The following is a 14,023-nucleotide window of genomic DNA, read 5'->3' on the forward strand; positions in this document are numbered from 1 at the left end:
CACAAAAAAAATGACTTAAAATCACCTTTCATCCTTGTTCCTGCTGTTTCTGGGGCCCTTTAAGTCTAACATTCTCAACAGTAAGGAAATTGGTTTCAACTGAGCCCAATCACATTTGTCTGTCTAGGTGGTGAGAACAAATACCAGCTGTAGATCATCTCTTGTGTCAGAAGTAGATTTTAACCCCATCCTGGTCAACACAGGAGTGCAACAGTTCCTTTTCAACTACAGTTTTATAAGTATAAAAAGAAAGAGAGGTCAAGTTTAAATGACACATGAGATCTGGGCTTGTGGCTGCAAACTAGTTTATCATTAATTAAATCTGGAGTCAGATTATCACATTAATCCAGGAAAAGTATAAGATCAGAACCATTGGATTCTGTTCTTATACGGAATCTGAAGTTGATAATAACTTAAAAGCTGAACATTTAATATAGATTTATGGCACTCATTAGACTTAATAAAATATCTTGAAAAAATGTTTTACTTAGGTATAGATCTTCTTTGTCCATGAAATATAGATAACTACAGAATTGTAGCAATTTCTGATCGTGATAAGCTTTGCTGAGTATTCAGCTCCTAATTGTGAGCAAGGAGAAAAGGACACCTGCTGAAATACTGAATTATTAATGGAAATGCAACAAAGACCTGCCTCTGATCAGATGGACAGAGCCAGCATGCTGCATTAATAGAGAATACAGTCTTCCATATTTTATGAGAGATTTATCTAATGATGATTACATTATTAAGCATATTAATTTGGATGAATGCTAACTTATACAGAAGGAAAGTAGCAATATAGTAACTTATATTATAAACCTATGAGTTCTGTAATGCTGGCATAGGTTTTAATTATCCACAAAAAAATACTGCACTGTATCCACAGAATCCAATTTGTAATTGGATTATACTACTATAGGTAGTATAGTATAGTAAAAGGTATGAAATCAGGATTGGACACTGACTTTCAGTTATGAGACCACAGCTGCAAATTCAAAACAAAATTCTTCTCATGAGTTTGTCTAATTGCATGTTGAACCCATGTAAGATTTTTTTTTTTTTGATAGTATAAAATTTCAACAAGTTTAAGGGTGGAAAAAAAACCCAAATCCACATTGCAAATATCTATGCAGGACAAGTGTATTTTTTAAGTATTAGCTCTGAAAATCCTCAAGCCAATGTGGGACCATAATCTATGGAAATACCACTACTGCTAACCTTATTATATTCCTCCTCAGCCCTATGTTGTGAGTCATTATAAAAGACAGGAGCCTCATGTGCTGGGTTAGACACTTGGTGTTGTGCTAAATCTAGATACTTCAAGGCTTGCTGCAGTGCTTGACATGTTCTGTTGTCTGTTTAACAGTTCTGGTCAAGCAAAGCTGGTTTCTATTCATCTGGTCAACTATAAGATGACAGGTTTGACAAATCTTCCCCTTTATTGTCCCAGTGTTTCCCACCTCCTCACTCCCTTCTGCATACTCCAGGGATGAAGAAGAAAGGCCAGGCTTCTCTTGATCTGGATGGTAATATGCAGGGACTTGGTTATGGTCAAGTTTTAATTCAGTGTTATCAGGTAGCCCAGCCAGGGCAATCCCACTGCTGTCATTCATCMTTCACCCCATATGACTGGAGAACATATTTGTGGTACAGAAATGGAGAAATGCATGTGGTCCACAGATTCTCCAGCCACCCTGGTTACACAGCCTGGACGCTAGCTGGGATCCAAATCTTGCACAGCCCAGCATGTGCTTCCCACTCTGCTAGGTAGGAASGGCTCATGCAGGTATCCTAACAAGATTTCATGCCGCCAAAGGCTTAATTTTAGCTGCAAACCCACCCCATCCTCTTGCCAGATGGCCATAGCTGCAGTTGATGGAGGTGCTTATGGCTCCATAATGGAGCAGGAAGATCTGACAAGGCCTCATTTGCCCTTTCTTCAAAGCTACCTGATTTTTCAGCCTTCAGGGCACATTCCAGAGGCCATTTGCTTTCACAGACCACCAGCAATTCTGATGATTGCACAGATATGGTGGTTTTACTTGCTAAATTACAAATGAGCTTTGCAGCTGGGTGAAGAAGATAATTGCTCTAGCCTATCCACACACACAGTATTTAGATGCATGTCTGTTTATAGTAAAGGCTGGGTTCTCCTGATTGCAGAGYGAGGATGTGCTGGAAAAGGATGAAAACTAAGTGTCCCTTCCCTTTTGAGGAGTTAAAAAACAGTTGCAGAATGGCCCACAAGGCTCTCTTCCATGGGGAAAATATTGCAACCTTAACATTAATCTTCTCTCTTCTCTTTTTTTTTTTTTTTTTCCTTTTTCTTAACACTAGATTGTTCAATTCTGGATGTTATTCTAGCCCCTCGACTGTGTGATATCTAAAATTCTAGCACCATGTAGGCACTTGGACCCCAAAGATGGACTTGCTCAGCTTCTTTGGCACATATCCCCTTTTGTTTTTGTTTTGTTTTTCTCCCTGCCTGTTAAATTCAGGTTTTGAGGGACCAGGGAGCTTGAAGGGGGCATTTTTTCGCCACCTGCAAGCTGCAGCAGGGCTGTTCCTCGCTGTATACCCCCTGAAGCGTGTCGTCAAGGCCTCAAGATGTGTGTGTGCCTTTCACCACTTCCCCGGGAGATCCCTCCACAGCGGGCTCTGTTTTGCAGCAAATATTCCCCRGTTTGTTTGTTATCTTTCCTCCCACTTTATTTGTGAAGCGGCATCACAAAACACCCTCCCCCTTCTCGGCACCTCTGTTTTTTTGTTTCCTGTCGGGTGTTTTGCTCTGACATGCCAAAGAAAGACAGAGACCGTGAGGCGGGGAACATCTGGCCTACGCCGCAGCAGACAGGCAGAGGACAAGCTCTGATAGATAAAACGAGGGTTTTTTCATCACTTTTGCTGTAGCAAGACCTTGTTGCGGGATGTACTGAGCTTCCTGGCACAGCCCTGCGGGGCAGAAAGCAGCCCCCAAGTAGGACTCCCTTCTTGTGAACACGACTGTGGCCTGCAAACGTTTAAAGGCAGCTTCTTACGAGTTGGCCACATGCTTCAAATTGTTCTGTGGTTAACCGCAACGAGCAACCCCCACACAAATACCTAGTGCTCTGCGCGCTGCAGCCAGGGTGGTAGCGCTGGGGGCAGGAGGAGAAGGGAGGGCGGCCCTTCCCTTTGCTTTTGAGGATAAAATTGTGTTTTCTTCTGACTTTCCAAGCCTGCTGGCAGCCACGGTGCCGTGCTCGGCGCTGGCCTTCACACGTTTGTTTGAGTTTATCGCTGGTGAAAGGAGCCTTGTTGGATGGTTGCGTTGACGACACCACARGCCCATTGGCCCAAGTCTTGCTCAGCTACTCTCGTGATCGGGAAGGGAAAGCATTGCCTTTGACTTTGCCCTATCCCATGTCCCTTAACTCTTATAAAAGCTGAATACTTTTCTGCTGACTCACAGAGGCAGATGGATTTCGTTAGCTCCGGACAAGAGAGAGGAGGCTACAAGGGAAAGCCTCCCTGCCTTTCAGGAAGGCTCAACCAGGCCTTGGGTGTGCAACCCAGTGAGCACATTTGCACAGCCACTGTGGATGGAGCTTGGCTTACTGGTGCCATGTGGAAGTAAGGAAGTCCCTGGTCCAGGCTGAGTGCTGCTGCTTCCCTTGGGAACATTAATCCATTTTGGAAATATTGAGGCCATATGTCTTTCCATTCGGTGTCTTGTGCCTTCTCTCCGAAGAAAGGCACTTTCCCAAAGCAAAGAGGGAGATTTAAGGCCGGCAACAAGGAAAAAGACCCCCAAAGGTAAGTATGCATATAGCTCTAAAACCCTTAATAACTCCATTGCCCCAACTTGCATCTTCTGGAATTCTTAAAAAAAAAATACAAGTAAGTAAAAAAAAAAACTCTTTGCATTTTTTTGTATTTTTGAGGGATGTAAAGCCACTGAAGAACTTGTCTTACAGCCATGTTCTACATGAAGACAACTTTCAAACTCAGTTGGGATATATTTTTGTGTATAGATTATGAGAGGGAACTCAAATGGAAATCCAGAGATTTATTTCTCCATGCACCTAATATTTAGATCCATTTTAAGTTTAATCAGACRTTTTCTAAATGAAAGTAAAGACTTTGCACTGGGTCTTGAAGAGGCTTAAGGGAAAGGCCCAAGGTGATCTGCTTGCTCAGATAAGAAACAAAACTGTTCTTTCCTTYTTCCAAAAAGCAGTACAAAAAAAGTAGTGTTAAAAGCTTTCAAGTGTGGAACAATTTTGGTGAAAGCGGTCTAGTTACACCAGCCCATTTGTCATCTGAGCGAGAAACATCATTGTGTGTATTAAGTTAGCTCACTATGACTCCTTGCCTGTCAAAACTGTTTATTAATAGTTGCCAACAACAGCAAGAAAGGCACGAGGACTGGCAGTCGCGATGGTGAATGAGATGGACACATGGAGTGAGGACCTCCTCATTGATGCCAAAGAGCAGGAGGGGGAAAAAAAGGAGAGAAGGAACATWAAAGCAGGAAGGATGTAATCCTAAAGCATTTAATGGTGCAACTGGTTACTCGGAACAGACCAAAAAACTTGGCATTTCTCCATAGACAACCAAGTAGGTTGATCTTAATGTCCTATTAGTCCTTGACGTGGGAACAAATGTCAGCAGAAGCAGCTGCTGAGGTTATTGTCACACTCACCATGGCCACGGGTAGCTGAGTTGGGAATGCTGCACCTAAATGTTCCCAAACTGCTGTGATAATTGCTTAATTGCTTATTAAGGACCTATGTAGTGCTTGGGACAGTTATATAAAGACACACAAAAGAATTCCTAAAGTCTAAATCAAACAAAGCCTAAGAACTTTTAGGGGAAAAAAAAAAAAAAAAAAGCAGGGAAAGGAAAAGTGTTCACATTTAAAAAAAGAAACACGCACACAATGCACTGAAGGTTGTGCTTCTGTACTTCCTGGATCTGGGTGTGAGCAGAAGAGGAAATACCAAAATACCACCAGAAACGCTATTCCCACAACATTTCCAGACCAACTAAAACTGGCAAGTTTTTAATGTCCTGCAAAAAAACAGCAAAATAACTCAACTGACCCAGTCCCAAGTCTTCTGCTCATGAGATAGACAACCAAATTTTCAAAGCTAGGAGACTTGGGTAGACCTAGCGACCTTCATATTGCCTCTCGGTTCTTACCCATGCTCTCCGTTTTCTGTGGTTCACTGACCAGTAGTGACATTTTGATTCTTCTACCAGCTTTGACATGAGCCCCATTGCTGCTCCTGCTTAATTGCAATGTGAACATAGACCACCAAATTGTGGGTTAAATAACCACATGGCAGGGCATCAGAGCTCCACAATCACTCAGGTGAGGAGTTCCTTGCTTTCCTCGCCTTTTCAGAGGTCTGGACTCCTATGCTGAGAACATAGATGTGTGTATTCAATAAGAACTCAAATTTCAGTGCATAAAATACCATCAGTTTGCAATGTTGCCTTGTGGGTTAAATAACCACATGGCAGGGCATCAGAGCTCCACAATCACTCAGGTGAGGAGTTCCTTGCTTTCCTCGCCTTTTCAGAGGTCTGGACTCCTATGCTGAGAACATAGATGTGTGTATTCAATAAGAACTCAAATTTCAGTGCATAAAATACCATCAGTTTGCAATGTTGCCTTGTTTTAATAATTAATAATTAATTCCTGAAGGTTTGAAGGTAAACAAGACATGAGTTTGATCTGGCAGGTCTCCCATTGGTACTGAAGAAAGCCTTGAAGAAGAGTGACGGGATGAGATTCAGGAGGCTGTGCAGAAACCTGGCAAAGCAGCCAGTTGACAGTTTAAAGCTTCAAATTTGGAAACTTTGTACAGAATTTAGAAAATGCTTATTTTCTTTTACTGGTATAAAAATAAATATTCTTGCCAACTGAAAAAGTAACAATTTAAATGTGAAAGTCTCTTGACTGACTCGTAATATTATATATTAAAATTCAGAATGTTTTCAGTATTGTAATGAAAATCAGGGCTGAAGTTAAATAACTTTCCCCTTTTTTTTGGTTTTCACTATAGGCATTTCCTAGTATCGCGCAAGTTCTGAAGCAGTCTTTTCCCTAAAATTAGGGAACCAAACCTCTTGGAACGATGCCAAAAAGCAACTCAGGAATGTGCAGTGTAGCCAGAGCCCTTAGCTAAAGGACAGAATAAAAGTTGTAATAACGATGACTCTTTGTTCCTGCTCTCCCACATCTCACTCGGACAACTTTTCCATTGATTTCAGCAAAGAAATTGGGTTTTATTTTCAAATTGCGGATTCATTGCAGTTGTGATCAAACTAAAAGYACCTAGGGCTAACAATGCCAGCATGGACTCTCGCATCCGAAAGTGAAGTTAAAACCGGAGCTAAGCCTCCTGTTTGCATGCAGCTTTCCCGTTCATTCAGTGCAGCACACCACTCAGCATTTCTCTCCAACTGCAGAAAGCCCCTTTCTGGCCYCTCCAACACGGCTGCATGAAATGCGCTCGTGCTCCTGCTGCAAACTTATTTAAGAGACAATAGGCAAAATAGTTGGCGCACGGATTCCTTTTAAAATTTAAAACTGGATCCACAATGAAACATAAAAGGCCAGAGAAGCATATAATGAGACACATAAAAGCCCATTGTTTTTAAATTCATTTTTGCTGTGATTGAGACTGARTGGGAGCCTGATTCTGCCAGTCTTTTTTTAAGCAAGAGGTTGCTTATGGGAGTAAAAGTTACTTACATGCGTAAGGACTTGCAGAATCTGGCCTTAAACATTTGACTACAGAAAAGTTTACCTACATGCTATCCGTAGAGCAGAATATATTTTAGGAATTAAAAACGGACGTTACTAYTTTTTTCCTCTAAAGTTAGTACTTCAGCTTCTTAATTTTTTTTCAATTTGCTCAGTAGCCACATTCAATGGACACGGTTTTAGAGCCATGATTCAGAGGTATTAATTACTAACCACACTTAAGCGCAATGTACTGTAACTCACCAGGACTTGTGCAGTCTGAATTCCCATTCCAGATTTGTTCCTCAAACCTAGGGCCATTATTCCATCTTAGACTAAAACATATTCTCTCATGGGCAGCTGGAAAAGACCATGTTTCTTCAGGTTTTAAATCCACAAAAAGATAAAATTAAGTAGAATAAAATGTTAATATAATAATAAAAAAAAGGAAATCCAAAGTACGGTGATCCCTGGAGTTTGGGAGTCTTAAGAGTTTTGATTTGCATCCATAAAAGTTCTGACCGGTGTGGAGCCACAGGCACCACAACTGGAAGGAGAGCAGGAAGGAAAGCCTACCATGTGAGCAAAGAGAAAAAAAAAAAAAGAAAAAAAAGGAAAAAGAAAAAAGGTCTGCTCGGTGGACAGCACTTGGGCTGATCGCAGGGATTTCAGGAAATCCAAACACTCAGACAGGAAATCTGAACACTGGATAAACATGCCATAATCTCCGCAGATGCGGTGCACGGGCTGYGCCTCCCGTTAACCCTTGTGCTGCCCGCGCGGCGGTCGCGCTGGCCATGCCTCCTTCCACGCTGCGGGCACCCTGCCGAGGAGCTTTCCCTCCTTATTTCTCCACAGTGACGCTTTAGTCGCAAAAAGTTGGATTTGTGGCAGGGTTTTCCTCCGCCGCGGAGTAAGTGCTGTTGTGCGCTGAGTTTTGCAACAGCAGGTCAGACCTGTGCCCACGCCTGCTGCTGCTAGCTGGGTCTACCTGGAAGCCAGGGATTAGTTTTCTGYCTGTCTCTGCTTTTTCCCCCTTCTCCTTTCCTGTAACTCAAGATTTATCTGGCTATGTGATACGTGCAGGGTCCTAGGGATGATTTACTCCCATGCTGGCTGCAGCAGGGGGGAGGGAAGGTCACCTTAGAAATTGGAGGGAGAGAAAGTCCTTAAAGAAACAGCAGATTTGGAAAACTACTTTTACGCCATTTTGTTATGGAATTTAGGATCAAACTCCTCAATCCTTAGTTGTTCCCTGAGCATAGACTTTGCTCCTTGTGTCTGGTGGTTATCTCCCTGACATTAACAAGATTACAGGGTTCAATTTTTTTTCTTCAAGGCTTCTTAATGGAATTCCTTATTGATGTGATCTTTCTTAACGAGTGCAGAAATGCAGAACTCGTAGTCAAATATGACTATAACAAAAAGCAAAAACATTTTCTGTCAAAATAGGTGTAAAACTGACCCTCTCGTTCCTGCAGATGTAATTGCTAAAGCGAAGTTTATGAGAGAGTTGTCCCGCTAGAATCTGCAGGATTGTTAATGCGAAAGTAAGGACATGTGTGTTGGCGGGATGGGGACTTTGCTGTGTTTGCTGCAGCGGGACAGTTGCTGGCCTCACAGCTTTTCAGAAGCACCTGATTCCTAAGGCAAGGGCCCCCTTGCAAAAATGCCTCTTCTCTCTTAAGAAAACTAGTGCCTTGAATTGCAGTTGGTTTTTGCTGGCAGCTAGTAGAGGTGATTAGACACGGAGGTAACTTCCACTGATGGGTCTCCTTGTGCAAAGCATGGGCCATTAACTCATCTCAAATAGCCCTAATGTTGGTCCCGTATGCAATATAAGCTATATCATTTTTGTAGGGTATGAACCAGAAGAAAATATGAGCACTCTAGTTAAAAAAGCTTCCTTCAGCAACTTCTGCTAGCTATAGCTTCTGCTTATTACATCCAGGAGAGAAGCTCTGGCAAAAAAAAAAAAAAAAAAAAAAAAAAAGCAGCAGTTACAGCATTTGCTGGAAGTGGTTGGGCTTGGAAATGGAATCGTGTCTACTGAGGGAAGCTGTCCTGGCCAAGAAGAGCCACGGGAGCCTGGCCAGATTGCTGGGGCGGAGAATGGGACTTTTGGGTCATCCCCACATCAGGAAACCTTCTCTGGTGTCCAGCCCAGGTGTGAGACAGGAAACACCCTAAAAGTTGGATCCTCAGGCTTCCTGTCCCCCTCTTGCTACCCTGTAGGGTGCTTGAGGCCTTGGTGGAAGAGGTTGCCCCCATGAAGGCCATGGTGAAGGTAGTGGGAGAACAGCAGTGTTGCTTGCGGGGCATCAAGTCATCCCCAGTGCCCAGCATGTGTTACATGAAGCAAGCATCAAATGGTTGCTTGATGATGTCAGGAGTGGAACGGATGGAAAAACAGTGAAAAAATTAAAACATCTCAGGGTCTTGAGCTTTTTCTGTTGTTGTTGTTCCATGGGTTTTGCCAGTGAGCTATTYCGCTTATTCACTTTTTCCCATAAAAGTTCTTTCTTTTTTTTCATCTTCCCTGTTCTCATCTTTTCCCTTTAGTCCTGCACTTTCTCAGAGCAGCAGGAACAAAGAAAAATAGGGCAAAGAGAAAGCTTAGCTTTTGATTTTCAGTGTAACTGAAAAGAAAAAAAAAGAGCAAATATTCATAAGCCCCCCCCAACTGCATTCTGAAATTTTTCCCGATGCAGAGACTTTTCATTTGAAAACATTCAAGCAGCTATAGAAGAAAGGAGCTGGGGGGAAGCGGGATATAATTTATTACCACTAACATCTGCTGTAAATCAGTTAGAGGTAGGCAAACATTCCCTGCCAGGGCACCGTTAGGTCAAGGTGAGAGGGGACAAAGCAATAATTAAAAGGCCAGCGTTCTCCAGCTCCCTTCAGTCGGCGCTGAGCAGAGGAGCAAGTGCTGGCTGCTGGTTTTCTTTTTCCTCAAAAAAATTGTAGGGGGTAAAAAAATTAATTGATATTTTCAGTGGAAAGCTGTCAGTTTATCAAAAAGTTCCCCAAATTTCTATTAAACATTAAAAATATTATACACTTCTGTTTTCTAGCTTAAGAAATGGTTGACAAAGGACATGCTTATTGTAAAATCTTTCATTTGGCAAGAAGTTTCTATTAAAAAACTCCACAGAAAAATGTTGCAATAAGGCCTAGTACAAAGGAGAACAAGGACAGCACGGTAAATAGAATAATGAAGCTCACAAATATAAACGGTGCAGAAATATCTAGCAGAAACAGAGTACAGATAAAACTTGAAACTCGGTCCAGTAGAACCACCAAGGCTAAAAAGTGCATAGGGATTGTGGGGGGCACAGCAGCTGCAAAGTATCCACAGTCACCTAAGAGAAAAGCCAATGGCCTGACTCAGTACAGATGTGAAGATGCTTGGCTTTAAACTGGAAGGAAACCCACATCCACCTTTGATGTACCCACAGCAGCTGAGCTTTCTGCTTGCAGGCTCTGTATCCCTGGGATGTAAGTTTTGGTAGTCCTAGAGCTAACATCAAATCCCGACTTTCTCAACAAAGAGCTCTCAAGCTACTGAATTAAGACAAATCCAGTTCATTAAAGATTAAAAGAGTTTAGCGACGCATGTGAAAGATAAAGCACAGTGAGCTATAACTGAGATTGTGCACAACGTACTGATGAAAAAATTATCATTAACCTGCAAAGCCTGGAGCACTATCATTTTTCATGTTTCAATGACAAGTCTTATCACTGTAGTTAAGAAATTATATTTTCGATATCAACTCGAAACAAAGTTCTTTCATTTTAGCACCCTATTTCAGTGGATTTAAGGAAGACTTCAACAAAGTAATTAAAACATTTGGGAAAAAAATAGAGGGTCCTGATTTTGTCATTTTTCACCCTTCAGCCACACGGAGGCTTTAYACCCTTGAAAAGGTGCCTGCTGTATTCACATTAAATTGATTTACTTTGCCTGTTGCATGCGGCCAGCCCTGAGCACTCAACAGCCCCACATCCCTTGGTAGCTGCTGGGAATCAGATGCCAGTGAAATACGGCGACGCACTCAGACAAAGTCCCACATTCACAGTGTGACTCGCTCTGGATTTGCAACAACATATGCTTAAGCTTAGCAAACATTAGAGAAAATGACTAGAAAGTACTAATGAAAAAGATTTAATAAACACTGACATGACTTAACAGAAGCTATAAACACTGATTTTTTTTTTTTTCCACAAAACTTCAGGAATCAACTGGCTTAGCCACTTCTTGCTGGGCTGCAGAACACGTCTCTTTGTGCATTGGCRCTCGGTTTTAACATGTTTGCTTAGAGATCCCTGCCAATTTTATTACAGTGCTCTGCTGCCTAAATGAGCAGTCGTGGAGGTTTACTTTGGAGATCAGCATCCCTGCTGGCAAGTTTGCGTTCGCAAAAGCACCGAGCCCCCTTCATGCAGCAGCAAACCATGTGCCCTTGCACTAAACAACAAATGCTGCCGCTCTCCCCACTGTTCATTCAGTGAAACACAACAGGAGCTGTGTTCTGACGGGTTTAACAACATGTTCCTACACTTATTAAGCAAATAACACCTCCCGATGTTACAAAAAAAGTCCACAAAATGGAAACTGTCTGACAAATTCACTTGACCCTTGGTGGGGACAGCAAACTGTACCCATGCAATGGGAGGCTGGGCAAAGGCTTGTGTTAAATATCATCAAATGTTTCCTTCTGTGCCTTTCCTCTTTCTTCCTTGGCCTCAAAAATAGGATTTTTTTTTTCATAGTTCTTTCATAAGTCTAAATATTGGCTTCAACATTTGATGAAGATATCTGGAAACTCCAGGTAGTATTGAGAGACAACTAGAGGTTGTTATACACCCCTGACACTAATGGTAACAAAATGCTGTGATTTGAATTTCTGAGTGCCAGCCTGCATCTATCCCTGAAGATCTCCAGGCTGTGAGCTCCTGAAAGGGCCAGGAGCCATCAGACATCCTCACAGCATCACGTCAGACATGAGTTCTCCCTTGACCACCAAACTGCTCCTCAACTTCCCTTCTAAGAGTTTCCTCTCCTCACGCTGCTGTCATTGGTTGTTTTCAGAAGATTTAACTGACCAACGCATCATGTGAGCTCCAAACACACGCCACGCTGGTCACCAGATGGGTTTAGCAAGAATGAGATTGCTTTCAAAGGAAGTATAAAATACCTATAACCTAAGCTTTTAGAAGCCATATAAGCAATAATTATAAGCATTTTTACAAGTAAAGATTAGACACAAACATAAAAATTAATGCTAAAATTGCTATAAATCACCAGGAGGTGAAGATTTAAGATAAAAGATAAAAGATAAACAGGTACCAGGAGACTTGTCACAGAGATGTGAGAGTCAATAGTGTTATAAGTGCTAAAAGCTTCTTTTGCTGTAAGCACTGTATATTTGTACACAGTATAGATCATGTACAAGAAATATTAATCTAGAGAGTTTTCCAGGGGGATCTGGAAAAGAAATAGCACAGGAAAAAAAAAAAAAAAAAGAAGGAAAAAAAAGATAATGGTAAATGCCTATTACATTGCTTTGTAAATAGGTGATGATCATCATGGCACTATCTGTAATCAGGAAGCCTATCCTAAAGTCAGGTCCTTCCATGTGTCTGAAATCCTTCAGGCCTTCAGATTTTTCTGTATATATGTGCATGTATGTTAGGTCAGAATCCAGACCCTCAAATACTGAAACAGGGCTGAAAAACAAAGCTAAACTGTACAATATAACCCTGCCATGTGATGGCCAAGAAGTGTGTAGATAAGAATGAAATGGGACATGGGACTTTCACAGAAAGGTGGGACATTTACAGGAAGAAACCAGAATGATTAGGAGTAGATAGCGTGGTTGCCTCCGTTAGATCTGGTTACTCAGAAAGTGCTGTATCCTGCACCCCTAAGAGTCAGAAGGGCGGCCACTCCTCTTTCCTCTACCAAACCATGTGGATCCATAACCAGAGACGTCTGATGGCTCATGAGGGGAAGAAGGTAACTATTAGAGGAGAGAATTCTTATGGACATAGAAGAAGCACTTCCATGAGTGAGGAACATGTTTTGCAGGTGTATCACTACCATCTCTTCCCATGGCTTTTCTGCTCTTGCTGGTTATGGTCTGATTGTAGAAGATGAAGTAGGAGACACCTTGCCCTCTTTCGTAGGTGATGATTGCCACCCTCACCTCATTCTCCCTCACCCTGAGTATCTCAGTGAGCGCTCCTGGATGGTGCTGTGATCCTGTCTCAGTCACAAGTGCATCCCTGAGTGTCACTGAGCAGCCTGAGCTCTGCTATGGTCTGGAGGTTTCCAATGCTGCCCTATGCTATGCTGGCGGTGCGTCTGGTTCAGAGCTACAGAGCACATACAACATAGGTCATACAACATTAAGCATGAATTAAGCTGCCTCCTGGCTGCTTTAYATCCTGGTCTGTCACCCGCTGTGCCAGCATGTTTGCTTGTGTGTGACACAAGGACTCTTTTTGTGGCAAATGTCTGCTTCTTTCCTCCTTCTTAGGTGCAGCATGCACTGTGCTTCAGCGCAAAACTTCTGCGTACCTGGTGGCCAAATCTACCACGCAAGATTATCCATCTTTTCACACAAATGAGGGAGCCTGCACTTTTGCTTTCGTGAAGGAGGGGATCTAGGTACATCCTGCTCCTAACTCCCTAAAGCTTTCCTGGCAGCCTCTCTGCTGTCCAGGGCACCCTGCATCAGTGATAGTAATGAAGTTTGGCTCCCTGCTTCTGATCCATCTCCAGGTTAACTCCTCGCTAAGGCAGCGTTCGAGCTCTTCTTCTGGCCATGGCTTTACCTAAACTGTCAACCAAGGCACTCCCAAACTTGTATGTCCAGCGGTGTGTTTTAGCTTCACCCCAACCTGCAAAAGACCCAGGCATGTGGACCAACCCCACTACCTGCATACACTGCCCCACACATATGATTTCGGCAAAAGACAGCCTGGATCCCTACAACTACACCTCTCCTATCTCTGTGCAGTCTGTCTCAGTACGGGGATGGCTTTCATGTGTTAAGATGTTGGTTATATTTGCATTGTCACCATCAACTGGGTCTCTGAGTCCATCCCTGTGTCTGAATTTCTTTGGGTGGAGAGCCTGTGGTTTTCCTCCGAACTTCAGCCTGAATGCAAGTCAGATGATGAGAAATTTTTGTGGTGGAACAGAATCACAAAATGGTCGAGGTCAGAAGGGACCCCTAGAGATCATCTCGTCCAAGCTCCCTGCTCCAGCAGGGACAC

At 42.6% G+C, this 14,023-nt stretch overlaps 1 protein-coding gene across 2 annotated transcripts in view; it reads right to left on the reverse strand.

The window, feature by feature from the left end:
- ASAP1 (ArfGAP with SH3 domain, ankyrin repeat and PH domain 1) overlaps positions 1-14,023 on the reverse strand; it is a 154,793-nt gene that overhangs the window by 120,746 nt on the left and 20,024 nt on the right. Inside the window, exon 1 of one of the 2 annotated variants that reach the window (XM_026053426.1) lies at positions 7,001-7,313. The exons of the other annotated variant lie outside the window; for it this stretch is intronic. The gene's annotated coding sequence lies outside the window, so the exon portion shown is untranslated. Of the gene's footprint in view, positions 1-7,000; positions 7,314-14,023 lie in introns of those variants that run through there. 2 annotated transcript variants of the gene reach the window in all.

Source organism: Nothoprocta perdicaria, unplaced genomic scaffold (genome assembly GCF_003342845.1).
Source record: "Nothoprocta perdicaria isolate Ctin4 unplaced genomic scaffold, notPer1 scaffold_115, whole genome shotgun sequence".
In the NCBI taxonomy this organism is placed as follows: Eukaryota; Metazoa; Chordata; class Aves; order Tinamiformes; family Tinamidae; genus Nothoprocta; species Nothoprocta perdicaria.